The sequence below is a fragment of the Pollicipes pollicipes genome, unplaced genomic scaffold, assembly GCF_011947565.3.
Source record: "Pollicipes pollicipes isolate AB1234 unplaced genomic scaffold, Ppol_2.1 Scaffold_6138;HRSCAF=7277_pilon_pilon_pilon, whole genome shotgun sequence".
Lineage (NCBI taxonomy): Eukaryota > Metazoa > Arthropoda > Thecostraca > Pollicipedomorpha > Pollicipedidae > Pollicipes > Pollicipes pollicipes.
Genome location: NW_023596818.1, coordinates 8,209,195 through 8,224,000, shown reverse-complemented (window position 1 = coordinate 8,224,000; position 14,806 = coordinate 8,209,195).

Sequence of the window (14,806 nt, the reverse complement as noted above, 5' to 3'; positions counted from 1 at the left end):
ACTCGTTCGAAAATCACGACTTTCCATGTCAAAAGGCCGCCTCAAAATTGATACTTTAGTCTCAATTCACAGCAATGGCCGCCAGTCGTGTCGGAAGAACGTCACCGTTGAAACATGCGAGCGCGCGCCTGCCCCGACTTATGCTGGCTGGATGGGGTATTTCATCATTAATAAGCCGGTCTCACCCTTTCGGGATTGCCGGTTTCAAACCTATGAGCCTATCGGTTTGACCCCTTGAAGCAAGCCGTTTTCATTCTTTGAACCTACCTATTTCCACCCTTTAAATCCCTGTTCACACCCTGACCCTAACGAGCCGATTTAATCAGTTGTTGCGGAGCGTCAGAGGAGGTGCCGTTGCCGTTGTATTATTTCCTGTGCACGTGTGAGCCCGGTCGGTGAGGAGCAGATGCGTGAGTGTTTTAGACCAAGCCCTGTGTACAACGCCCTTGCTCCAGATGATGTGGTACATATGGGTCCATTTTACTAGGCGGTTCCTGTATGCTGGTTTTGCTACGCGGTCACGTGCTGGCTGGCGGTCCTCTTTGATTGCCGACCTTAGTGGGCGGCCTCTGCGCGTTTAATTCCACAACTCCATTTAGTTAAGGTGTGCACGTGTAGTCGGTGTTACCCACACCTATAACATTTAGCTAAGCCGTAGTATCACTGCTGAAGGAGCTCTGACAGCATAAGTCCATAAAAACCCTGTTTGAGAAAATTAGCACTGCATGTCACTGTTGCACCAGTCCGGAAAAGCAGCTTCGGCCATGCGTCAGTAGTGTGTAACGTGGCGTACACGCCTTTGAGTCGATCAATTTCGCGTGTTGGCTCGCGGAACTCGTGGCGCATGTGTTTAGTAAAGGAGCCTTACGTTAGGAGGTCCGTTACATCAGCCACGGTATTGGACCAGACCTATGCTATGATTTTGTTGAGAGATTCAGTCCCGCTCGAGCTACTGAAAGTGGTGGATATTGTGTTACCTGTTCCCGATACGCATTCTGAATCGCTTCACCACTATCGACCATTGACCTCTTTCGCTTTCTTTTCTTTCGTTTTTCGCACGAAGATTCATCATGCGGTAGAAACGATCGGGTAGCCAGATGGCCAGCGAGCGCTGAAGGCCCGTATGCAGATGTGCTATCTACCTTTTAACACATATGGCTATATACCTTGTTTGGTAAGTAGCTAGAAAACATTTACGGAGAGCACTCGAGAATAACAGAGCACTTTCACAGGAATGGCGAAAACAGACAACTCCTAATCCAGTATTTCAGGCTAAATAACAATCGTTTCCCATGCCAGATTAATGAGGGCACTTTGATTGTGTCCATCAGTGTTACTCGTTTAATGTTAAGCCTTCTGTATATTGCAGTCTGACCACCTTGCACCCTGCACACTGATAACGATCAACGTCTATCTTGGCATACGCGCAGCTTGGGGATCACGCGGTTCCGGTGGCCCGACAGCAGCATGCTCGTAGTACCTCAGCTATCGTATCATAAAACCGCCCTTCAACACGCCTTTCCCCACAAAGCTCCCATCTCTCCCTTACTCACAACAAGCGGCCGGCCTGGGGCGCTGCGCCACTGGCGCCGGTGGCGCCGGTGGCGCCCGCCGGCGGCCGCGACGGCCCGACTAGGCAGAGCAGTCGCGTGCCGCGAGGCGCCCGCGCCCGCCGCCTCCGTCACCACTCTGCCGGCGGCCGCGGGCCCGCAACTCGATACGCCCTCGGGTGCCGTCAGCGGCGTCCCCGGGCGGTGACGCGGCCGCCGGCGGCTGGCCGGCCCGGCGGACGACGCGTGACAACATAATACGCCGCCCCCGTCGGCGCCCGTCGTCACCGCGGTCCCCGGCGGCCGCCAGCGCAGAGCGATGAGGGCGGGGAGGGGCTGAGGCAGAGCGACCAGGGGCAAACCAAGTCGGAAGGAATGGGGCGTCAAATCAGTTCCGCAACGAGAAAAGAAATTGGGCACGAGGCAATTCCGCCACCCTTCCTCTCATCCCTCTCAGGAGATTTTTTTATCTGAGTCGCACCATGTGCGAAACAAAGAAACACAGGCTTATCGTCGCAGCAAGGGCAGACGATACGAGATTCAGTACTGTACGATAACAGCACGTTGATTTGGAGACAAGGGCTGCTGATCAAACAACGTAACTCAGCGACGATTACCCAACAAATCTGTCAGCCGCTCTCATCCTGCCCACAGCGCGGCCACCACACGCCGTGCTGTGGTCAGGGAGCTGCGGCCGAACGCTTCTCCGCTGCAGCCGCCCGGCTCGGGGCTCGGTGGCACGCCGTCGCCGGCGCCGACGACTCCGTCCGACCCGCGCCGTCAAATCGCAGGCCAAATCGGCGCCTTGTTTAGCCGGCTGCCGCGCCATTACCGCGCCGGCAGTGAGCGGCGCCATTTGAACCGGCGCCGCCCGCCCAGCAGGGCGTTCACGGCACCGAACGTAAACAGGCGCCGGTCGATACGGGCCCGGCGCGGCCCGGCCGACTCCCGTGATGGAGTCGGGGATCACTGCCCGGCGTCTCCAGTAATGGAGGCGGGACTCACTGCCCGGCGTCTCTCGTGATAGAGTCGGGACTCACTGCCCGGCGTATCTCGTGAAGTCGAGCCTTACTGTCCGGTGTATCCTGTGGCGGGGTCGGGACTCACTGCCCGGCGTGCGTCTCCCGTGATAAAGTCGGGACTCACTGCGCGGCGTCTCTCCGTGATAGAGTCGGGACTCACTGCCCGGCGTCTCCCGTGATGGAGGTCGGGGACTCACTGCTCGGTGTCTCACGTGATGGAGATGAGACTCGCGTTCAGCCGTCTCGTGTTGGAATCGATACTCCAGGCCGTGATGGAGATTGGACTCACGGCCGCAGGGTCTCGTCATTGGGGCCAGCATTCATGAGGCGCGTCTCGTGACGGATCTGGCCTGCGTCTCGTGAAGGAGTCAGACTTCAACATAAACCGAATCGTGATGGAATCGGCACTCACGACCGGCGTCCTGTGACAGCCCCGTGATTCGTGTCAAGCCGTGTCATGCTAGGACCGGGACTCCTGAGCAGCAGTCTGGTGGCGGGTCGGGACCAACTGAACGAGTCTGGACGAGCGGGGCCGGCCGCCTTGTGAAGACGGCTGGCGGCCGGTCGCTTTACGACGCGGATAGAAGTACCGGGCAGAGGGTCTCGTCAACGAGCGCGGAGCCCCAGACACAGACCGGGCGATTTCGACTGAGACTTCCTAAAGTCGAGTATCACGAAAGGTCACTTGTGGCGAAGCACGCTTCGTGCTCAGTTTTCCCTCGTTGTTGAGATTCGCAGGTTGAACTTTGCGATCGGGGGGGGGGGGGGAGGGGGGACTCAGAAGTGAACGCGTCGTGGCGGACTCGCGAATCACAGCCCAACCTACGCCCGATTCAAGACGAATCGATCAATTATGCATGAATCGCGTCGTGCTTTCATCAGTCGTAAGTAAATAATTATTTCGCGCAAATGAAGTGTGAATCATTAATTTAATCATGGAATCTCGTAGAGTTAGCCTGAATTGATCAAGGTCAACGTGAAAATGAAATGAGTCAATTCAAGATAATTTTTGTCGATTAGATTCACAACAGCCCACCCATGATCCGACATAGATGTTAACACGACCTTAACCTATCAAGTCGGCTTCAAATGTGGATGTTTTGTAAAGTAGCAATGGTAATTTAGATAAATGACCAAGAAGAGTAATGTGTTGGCTCTTGTCTAAGTGAATTACGGGCTATTACTAATCAATTAAAGACAAACTTTATGAGACCACTTAAGGCATGACTCAGTGAGACATGACACAATCAGAGCAGATGCGGCTGATTCAGACACCGAGTTTGACATATTCAAACCTTTATTACTTTGTATTGAAATGAAGCATGCACACGATCAATCCGCTGAATTTTTACCAGCCTGCAGTCAACCAACATCTAGCCGATATCATTGAGCATTGGCTGTGAATAAATGACTTATCAATTAGAACACAATGAAATCAGTATACAAACATTGAACGTGGGGTGGATCAGTGCTGAATCAGTTCACACACCGTAGGTTGATAAGATGACTCAGAAATAAAGCATTAAACTGGGGCGCGAGTCGATAAGAAATCGATCCACAAAACACAAAACCATGACTTGAATCAGATCTAAATCGTTCAGCAAAGACCATGAATCATTTTTCAGAGTTAAGCCATTTCTTTACACGCACCACCCAAGGTCTGATGCTGAGCTTCCGCAAGCGTGCAAACATCGTCCCCTCCCTCCCCCGGTTCATACCCCCTACGCCCTTTTGGCTGCGGGCGTCGACACGGAGCACGGCCGGCAGCAGGGCTACGGCGTGTTCGTGGCGAGGCGGCGTGCTCGCGCGCTCCCAGCGTGTACTCCCCAGCACTCTTCTCGCGCTCGCAGCACTGAACACTGAACAAGCCGCCGGGAACGCCCCGGGAGCAATCTTCGTCGCCTGAGGAAGCCCTGCCGGCGCCCCGCTCCGATCATGCATAAGCAATTAACAGACAGATGCGCCGCCCGCTCTCGTCACGCGCTAGCACTTGAACCATGCATAAGTAATTCGGGATGCATTCTGCGGGCGGCGGGCGCTGCGTGCAGCGCGCTCCGGCCGCTCTGGCGGCGGGAGCGCGCGCTCGCTGGCGCGCCCGGGCCGGCCCCGCCGGACGAGGCGCGCCCGGCTCGCGCCACATCTTCGACCCCCGGCTAAAAAGCGGCGCGCGCCGCGTCGCCGCGCAACTAATTTTCCGCCGACTTAGCCGGCTAGTTGGGTTGAGTTTATACACTTCTGGGGCGTATTGATCGGCGCCGGGCCGGCCCGGTCAGGAGGCGCCGGGAGGGGACGGCGGCCCGCGCCGGCCCCGCCGCCCGATAAGCGACGCCTCGCCGGAAATCGCCGCGGATAACGGCGGAGCCGGCGATCAGCCGGACCGGGCTTGCCGACGCGCCGACAGCCCGCGCCGAGCCCAGCTCAGCGCGAGGCGCCGATTGCCGCCGCACGCAGACTGATCCGCTCCGATCCGCTCCTCCCGCGGTGGGCGGCTTCGACGCACGACGGCTATCCCCGCCCCTCCCACTCGGCCGCCCGGCGCCGCTCGGCCCCGGGGCTTCGGAAGTCGTACCGAAGCCGGCGCCCGCCGACCTTGCCGTGCGCCGGCGGCCCATCCCGAGTCAAGGCCGGTCGGCCGCGGCAATCAGCTCGGCCGGCCCTCCTCGCGAGCCGGCTCAGACGCCAGTCGGCCATTACAACGGCGGCCCAGCGACGGCGCACCACTGACCACTGACGGCTAGGCATTCATCTCGTGCAAACGAACGCATGCAAACGAGGGCAGCGGCGGGATGCGGCGACGGCGCGCAGGCCAAAATAAAACAAGCTGAACCCACTTCGACCTAGACAAGGACGCTTACAGCGCGCGGGCGAGCGACCTGGCGCCAAAAATAAGGCGCGTCGCCGGGCGAGAAAAGCCCGGTAAGACGCGCGGCGTGCAACCAGCGCGGCGACGCCAGCCAGCGATATGAGGCGAGCGAGCCAGCAGACGGACGGACGGACGGACGGAGCGTCGGGTGAGACTTACACTGGCTGCTGTGCAGGAGCTCGCCGTCGCTGCAGCTGTGCGAGAGCATTGCGGCCGGCGACGGCGGCCAGCCGCGCTCCGGAAAGCCGCCGCGCACCGGGCTGTCGGCCAGGGCGGCCAGCGCGCCGTTCGCAGGTCACGGGTCACCGTGCGGCGCCGTGCCGATCTAGAGGGCAGGGCGAGCTGAGGCCGACTGGCCGGGCGGTGGTGCGCGGCCGCGACGGTGCGGGCGGCCCCACACTATCGGCCGCCACCGGATGGGCCGCTCAGAGCGCGCCGCCGGCCGCAGCGCAGCGATAGGGCGGCGGCGCGACACGGCCGCCGGCGGGGCCACACGCCGAGACACGACACATGGCACGGACGCGCGCACCGTGGGCGGCGGCACGGCACGGCGGGTCCGCGCCACGAGACCTCGGCCAACACAGATGTCAGACAGCGGGGAGACGTCACGACAGACAAGCGGACATGGCGTGACCACGGCACAGGACCAGGAGACGAGACAAGTCGCGGTACATGTCACGAAACCACAACCACGAGCAGTGCAGACACGCGACAGCAGGGCACCAGGGGATCTGCTGATAACCACACACAGACACACCGGCCCAGCACATCTGAAACGAGACCGCTCCGGTTGCATGCCATGGTGCGCCCCACCGAGCGAAAGGCTTCGGTCGACGGGTTCCGAGAAGCCTCGTTTTCAAAACAAGGGCCTTCGTAAATCGAAGGATTGCCCAGAAAAGACGGCAGATAAACGGAGTTTGCTTATGCTTAGAAATTCCGCTCCCCTCGGCATTATGTCCCGAGAGGCCCCTCGAAGAGTGCCTCAGGCGGCGGTGGCGTAGATGTCCCGGGCCTTTCAGAGCTCATCTAGGGGTGGACTGTTTGCCTTTCCTAAACTTTCGCTGCAGTTCCTGTTCCTGAAGAGTCGCGTATAGTTGTTTGCTTACAGTTTGCACACTGTACAAGCAGAGCAACACCCGCTTGTAGAAGTAAGAGGGAGGCATCTTATTAAGTTGAAGATTACCCTGTGTAATTCCACCTGCTCATAAAACGGCAAACACTTCAGGTTTACGAGGAATCTACTTTGGTAAACAACACGCCTCCGGGCGAGCTTACCAGTGTCACGTCGTGAGTTTTCGCGCATCACTGCCGGGCAAACTGACGGCAAATCGTGTCTGACGTTTCTGAAGGATCAACATTACGATTACGGGTCAGATACTGCAGGTCAGTTACGTAACAACGCCTATCGGTCTATCAAGTCGAGTCGCGAATTTTCGTAACGATGCGCGCTGTGGCCTTAATACTAAGCATAAACTACACGCAGGCAACGGATACTTAAACAACTGGACCCACCCTAAAATCAGTCCTGGCTGAGTTTTTTTTTGTTTAAGTTGTAACAATGCTGTCAAGCTTTGGCCCTGGCACAGGTCCAATAGAAGCCGAGCCATATTGATACCTCATGGTCGACAAGTCTTAGTTTGTAGGTTACATTCCAGGACATGTGCGCAAGTGACAATGTTTCTGGTGTTTGGAACTTGTTAGTGTTACAATCGTTTTTCAGAAGCATGGTGAGCATGCATAAAAATATTATTTTAATGAGTCCAAAATCAGTTCGGTTTTCTTTCTGCTAATTCTGTGCGAGGCACTGGAGATATTTGCTGCCAAAGCTGACAACAAAGCGGAACATTTACGCGACTCCCTGTAGCAGCGGCCTTGATAAAGCCGCACGAAGCCGCACTCCCATTCTGACCTGCACGACTCGCCTTCCCAAGCAGCGAGAAAACGTCATACTACGCAGATGCCGGCCGCCACGGCCCCATCGGCGGTGCCACCGAAGCCATAGAGCCGCACCGCACCTCGGCCGGCCCGACCGACCTGCGGCACTGCTCGGCCTGGCGAGCGGTGAGCACAACACCCAAAACAAACATCTTCCGGGCGGCCAATTCAGAAGGCATGCGACGGCTGTGCTATCGCATGCTTCGTCACGGCAATTAACGCAGCGATTTCTGGCGCCGAACGTGGCGAAGGACGGCACAACAGCAGGGCGGCAGCGTGACTCGAGGCCGCGCCCTGGCGCTCGGCGGCGGGCCCACCCTCACCGCAAGCTCGGGGTGCTCCCCGGTCAGACGCGCCCACACGGGCAGATCGGGGCCGGGCCGGGCCGGGCTGGGCCGGGCCGGCAGCAGCGACGGCGGCGGCGTGTCACGCTCGGCCCACCCCGCCTCCGGAGCGGCGCCGGCCGATCGTCACGCGTCACGAGCAGCTGCAGACCCGAGAGTCGGAGCACGGGGAGCGCCGCCAGCGTGCCGTGCCGGCCACGTCGGGCAAGCTGCGATCTGATCGCGTGATTGGCGTGATGGGAGCTGTGTCGTACGGTTTGTAAGCGAAAGGGCGCGGCTCCATCCCCCCCCCCTCCCCTCCCCTCCCCCCACGGATCCGCACTTCACCGCTTCGGTGCATGATTCGGGCGTCGACCGGCTCCTGGGCCTTGACGTGGAAGGGCGGATACCTCTGCCAAGCTGAGCACCAATGGAGGAAATCACTGTCGACAAGGGCTGGGGCCATAGTACGAACGAAAAGACAGTAAAATAAAGCGCAGAGCATGGAACACGAAACGCATCACAGGCACATGTTTTCCGCGAGTGGCTTTGCATGCGTGGCTTTCGTGTGACTTCCCACACAGGCCGACCACATAACACACAACCATTCACTAGCACGTTCAGGGGTTTAGGGACGTGACATAACTGTTAGACAAAGACTTCTGAGCGCCCCACAGAGACACAGTTTCCACATTCAATGTTCAGTTACTCCACCATATCGGAGCACAGGAAATCCAGACAGCACAATAGCAGGAATGGCAAACACACACACGCATACACACAGTCGGCGCTTCACGAATATCCGAGAACAAAGACCGATCTCGGCTGGACAACACCCATTCAGGACCAGGGAGCAATCATCCCTAATAAAATGCGATCCAATTAACGACACAAAACACGCCTGATGTGTGATATTTGCATGCTAGCACACAAAAGACTGCGCCAGGTCAGAGAGGATGAGCTGAACGACTGCGGGCACAGCGCGTTCCGACGCGCTCCAGCCCCAGCGCAATCACACGGCCGCCGCCGGCCGCCACACAAAGGCGCACAGGACCGCTGCCATGACGGCACGCTTCCCCACACGCCACCGCCCCCGAACGAGAGCTCCGCGCGCGGCCGCCCCCCCCCCCCCTTCCCCCCCGCGGCCGGCCGCGGCGCGCACCGTCCCCGCCGCCCCGCGGTCGGCCGGCACGCACCAGCCAGCACCAGCTCTCTCTCGCGCGCGGTCCGTCGGCGCCGACGCGGGGCGCGGACACGATCGGCCGCCGGTCGGCAACTGGCGTCATCCGGCAGGCAGCGGCCGGCGCCGGCCGCCGGGCCGCGCGCAAATCGATCGCAGCGTCCAAACCGCGCGCCTCGGCGCGCCGCGGCCGCCCGGCCGGGATCGCTCTCCGGCGGCGGCGGCGGCGACGGCGGCCTGGGGACGCTGCCGGCGCCGCAGACGGCGCGGCCGCGCGCTCTCCCGGCAGCGTCGGGCGCGACGCGGGCGAGTGGGAGCGAGTCCAAGGCGGACGGCGTCACGGCGTCACACGGTCACGGACGATAGGGCCTGCTGGTGCGAGCTACCGGGGGACGCAGAAGCAGCTAGGCGGCGCGTCGCCACGAACGGGCGACCTCGCGTTCGGGCCCCGCCGAGAGTGGAGTCCTGGTCGACGGGACCAGGTCAGGCTCAGGAGCAGCCTGTCGACGGGGGCACACCCGGCTGGGAGCCGTCTGTCGGTCGGAACCAGGCGAGGGCAGGGAAGTCTTTCGACGGAACTGGGTCAGCGACGGAGCCACCTCCCGGGGGAGCGCGGAGTCGCTCACAGTCGCACCAAGCCGACTCAAGAGACGCCGCTCGTTCGGCCCCTCAGTTCAGCAGGAGCCGTGAGTCCCGCACGCGCCAGCAGAGAGGACACAACGCGATGGGAGCCGGCGGAAAAAACTTATTGATCCCCTCCCCCTTCCCCCAGTACAGGACTCACAGTCTTTATAATACCTGGTAATCAAACACGCAGCACGTGCGAAGCTGCATCTCTTCATGCAGCTGCATAGGTATTTACATCCGACCTATCTTGTGCAGATTGGTCTTTCAGGAGGTGCCGCCAAAAGTGACACCTTCATAGGTCGATGAAACGTGGCACTTGAACCGTGCCCCCACTGTGTCCGCACCGGGCCGTCCGCCCGCAATGGTCATCACCGGTGCCAGCGGTGGCGAATGGTTAAATAAGAGCCACGATGGCCGGTTGTCACGCCTACTGTTGACGGTTGGTGGGCGACAGTATCGACAGTCGCCAGCGGGCACGCACGGGTGGTGTGTGTGCTGGACTCTGCTGCCTCAGGAGGCGACAGAGGCTGGGACCAGGCCTGAGGAGACGCCGGCTCAGCCAGGCAACGCAAGAGAAAAAGCGACCGAGTATAACGCCGCGCGTCACAAGAACTCTCGCGAGGAGACCACGGTAAGCCCGCTCGGCGTTTTCCCATCGCAGTTTTGTTTGCCACGTGTCCATCAAGCTCAAGCGCGCGGCAGGGCCCCAAAAGCACACCACCTGACAACACGCACGGCGTAATCAATGATCTGAGCGCGTTACGCACCGCACGTGGCGTAAACGCCCCTTCAGCAGGCCAATATCTGGCCATTACGCGTCGGTGTTTACCTGCAGAACCCCACCGCCGCGCCGGCTCGCCGGCTCGCCGGCCCAGGGCGTCGGCACCAACGACCACAAAACAAGCAATCAGCCAGCCGACGGCTCTTTCGGGAAACGAACCAGACAGCAAGAGCTGGAGCGAGACAGGAGCGCACAACATTGCACAGTCCCACAATGGCCCGCTGACGTCATGTAAAAAAAACAGCACACTGTCTTATGAAAGAATGCTTAAAACAGCCGGGTGTGGAAATGCGACGAAGATCTCAGATCCTATGCGACGCTTGTTTTCGAGGCCATTGTAGTTCGCGTGTAACGTGATTGTTAGAAAAAGATCGCCAGGTGCTTGATTAACATCAACTTTAATACCTTACGAACTATGAAAAACACGGATACGCTCATCCACAATCACGCAGGCCATGCAAGTTTTGGCAACGTGTGATTGAATGACAAAGTAAAACCGACCGAAAATGCATCAAATAACAAATAAATCAGGCAACCAAGGCACCTTACGCTGAGTAAGAACTCTTCTGCAAATCATTTCCGTCGTCATCCACTTGGCACATGCTGCGCGCAACTCAGCACCGCCCCCGCGCCAATTGTTCAGCAGGGACGGGCCAAGGAGACCTCTCAGCAGGGACGGGCCAAGGAGACCTCTCAGCAGGGACGGGCCAACGAGACCTCTCAGCAGGGACGGGCCAAGGAGACCTCTCAGCAGGGACGGGCCAAGGAGACCTCTCAGCAGGGACGGGCCAACGAGACCTCTCAGCAGGGACGGGCCAAGGAGACGTCTCAGCAGGAACGGGCCAAGAAGACCTCTCAGCAGAGACGGGCCAAGGAGACCTCTCAGCAGGGACGGGCCAAGAAGACCTCTCACCAGGGGCGGGCCAAGGCGACCTCTCAGCAGGGACGGGCCAAGGAGGCCTCTCAGCAGGGATGGGTCAAGGAGACCTCTCAGCAAGGACGGGTCAAGGAGACCTCTCAGCAGGGACGGGCCAAGGAGACCTCTCTGCAGGGACTGGCCAAGGAGACCTCTCAGCAGGGACAGGCCAAGGAGACCTCTCGGCAGGGACGGGCCATGGACTTCTCTCAGCGAGGACGGGCCACAGACTCCTCTCAGCGGGGACGACCAAGGAGACCTCACAGCGCGCTCTCGGTGATGACCTTATCGTTCGAGTGTGCGCTGTTCGGGCGATAGGTCCGCGAGCTGGTAGCGAGACCCGTCTGGCGTCCGTCCCACGCCACCCGCACACACGAAGGCCGCATTGGAAGGAGCCCACTCCTCGGGCTCTCCAGGGGATACCCGCCATTCCAACTGGCGGAAACGTAATGGACGTTTTTCAGCGCTGAAATACGCGCCCCAGGCCGGCACGGATAAAGGGCGCGCCCAGGTGCAGCTGTCGTTTTCTATTCGGGCCGCGCATTGCTACAAATAGCGTTGACATAACTCAGCAGAAACTGCCTTTGAGCCGTTCTTCTACTTGTAGTGTCGTAAAACCTACGACGTTGTCAGTACAGTGGTACGACCAACAGCGATCCGTCCCGGAAGGCCGCCGAGAGGGTCTCAGTTCCGAATCCCTGCCACCTCACGCACATGCGCAGCAGGCGGGGCTCAGGCGGGGCAGGCTGAGCGCACGCCGCGCGCAGGCTGAGCAGGCGGTGTTCAGAGTGAGCAGGAGTGCCTACGACCGAGCACAAGAGGCACTCTGGCGGGAAGCAGGTGGTGCTGAGAGCGCGGCGCTGAGCGGGCGAGCCGCGCGGACGGCGCTCGCGCTGCCAGACCGGCGCGGCTGATCGGGCCGGCGCGGCCTTCGACCCTGCACGCGGCGTGGGGAAGCGGACAGGCCGGCGGCGCGAGGCAGGCTGCCAGCCACGCGCGGCCCGCACACAACAGCCGCCCGCCGTGGGCGTCCGCTGTCATTCGTCAGCCTGGCAGCTGGTAAATAGGCCCGGCCGCTGCAGACGGCCCGGCCGGCGGAGGAGGCGCCCACCGGCGGCTCTGCAGCGCGGACGGCCGGGGAGCGGAGGGCGGGAGTCGACCGAGCAGGTCAGCGCAGACGGCCGGGGAGCGGAGGGCGGGAGTCGACCGAGCAGGTCAGCGCAGACGGTCGGGGAAGGGAGGGTGGGAGCCGACCGAGCGGGCCAGCGCAGACGGCCGGGCAGCGGAGGGCGGGAGCAGACCGAGCGGGTCAGCGCAGACGGCCGGGGAGCGGAGGGCGGGAGCCGACCGAGCGGGTCAGCGCAGACGGCCGGGGAGCGGAGGGCGGGAGCCGACCGAGCGGGTCAGCGCAGACGGCCGGGGAGCGGAGGACGGGAGCCGACTGTGCTGTTCAGCGCAGGAGGCGCCACCCCCGCCGCCGGCCAGCTGAGCCCGGGGTCGGCTGGCCGGCGGCTGCCAGACGGTTGCCACTCCCCGAGAGCGAAGGACAGGTACGGGCGGACGGAGCATCTGCCCGGCGGGGAGAGCACCCTGGCGCGCCCGTCCTGGGTGGCCCGGGTAATGCACCGACGGCCGGGGGGCGGACAAAGGGCGACAGAGACAGATGGAGGAAATTCCAGGCGGGCAGCGGAGCGATGGTCAGTGGGGAAATGAAGCGCGATGTCCGCACCACACGCCATCCCAGACAATGCCGCCGGGATGCCAGATGAGTCTAGACACATCCGGCCACATCTGCAGCACGCGTCAGCATCCAGACAGCAGACAACTTTTCGCTGAGTGCAGCGCTCTCCTCGTCAGCGACAGGAATAGGTCCCATCAGCGCACCCAATCACGACTTTATCAAATCATCGATTCATCTATTCATCACCATCCGCGCCGAAGGCACCAGCCGTAAATCCCGGCATCCGCTGGTGGCATTTCCTGGCCGGACCTGACTCAACAGTCCCACTGTCACCACTTGGCGTCCAGCTCGAGACGATCCGCCGTCAAGAGCCGTTCCCGACGCGACGCGACCGCACCGTGCTCCGCGTAACTGGCCCCCTGGCGTCAGCGCCGCCTGGGGTCCCATCAGCGGCCGGTACTGATCTCCGGCCGGGCTCATCGACCGATCTCGGCCCGGCCGCCGCCCGCGGCACACCTCAGCGGCTCGGCCGCTGCCCACTGCACACCTCAGCGGTGGTCCGGGTCCGACCCGGACGCCGCCGCACCCCGCCCTGCCGCGCCGGTCCGTCAGGTCGCGCCACCTGCCAGCGCCACCCGCCCGAATGTGCCGCTCGAGGGGACGCCTGTGCGCGATGCGCCGAGGAGCGGAATAGATGCATGTGCGCCAAAGACGGACACGGCACGGGGAACAACGCGATGCTTGGTAATGAATGTTTTTCTAAGTGGTTTTCATGAGCATTCCTGTCCCCGCTCCGCACAGGAGGCATTAACCAATGCTACAATTGCAGCTGGACACAACCAGTCATCCCTTGGCGCAGTTCGTGCCCGCCAGCTCTTACGCTGTCAGGAGCAACGAGCACATTGCGAGAACGAAGCACGAGACCAACCGGAAGGCCGAGACAACTTTAGAAAGTCGACCCCAACGACGTCAATGGATCCCCAGCGGATCATCGTCGCGACCACGGCGAGGGATTCATCCGGCGACACAAGTGAATAGGATTACACAAGACAACTGTTGAAGTTGTTACACTTGCACCAAAGCACCTCCCATCCGGCAGCTGTTACCAGAGAGGCCGGCACATCCCAGGAAGTCAAATCACAGATCTTATGTACAAGCGCGAGAGGCTAGCTACTCTACAGACCTTTAGATAACGTAAAGCACTGAAGTACGGAGGCTATGCTGTATGAATGTCGGATCCACCACAGTCATCACACATCTATACTAGACCACGCTGTGATGCCGTGTTGACATTGTCGAGAATGACCACACCTGCTGCGCGTCATACAAGCCCTGACGAAAGCGCTATCTCCTTATGTCAGCACTGCGAACGGTCCACTGTGAGTGGCAAGATTGCTGAGTGTCTTGCAATACGGCTGTCCTGATTTCAGTGGTCTGCCTGACTGCATGCTCGAGGCACAAGCAGTCGCCTGCACGGTCCGTATTGGGAACGTAACATATATATATATATATATATATATATATATATATATATATATATATATATATATATATATATTATACGCCGATTGCGCGGCTCGCTGTCACAAACCTCAACTCTCAGAGAGCAGCTCGTGACAATGTAGGACACCCTCGCTACATACCAAGTAAACCGCATAAAGGTTTGAAAACCGCATGCATTCATATGCAAAGTGGAAGCTTGCGGTTGGGGATTTGTTTCTGGATTCCTTCCACGCAGTGTCGCGCAACTAATAGGCATGCTCTAAAATGCTGGGATGCCGCTGCAACACTGCATTCCCAAAATTAAGGGAACTGTTCCATTCCAACAAAACTGAGCCAACGGTGCCCACTTCTAACTAATACATTCGGACTATTCAAAAACAATGAAACCATATATTTCCGTGCCATGCCAATGTCACTTACTGCGC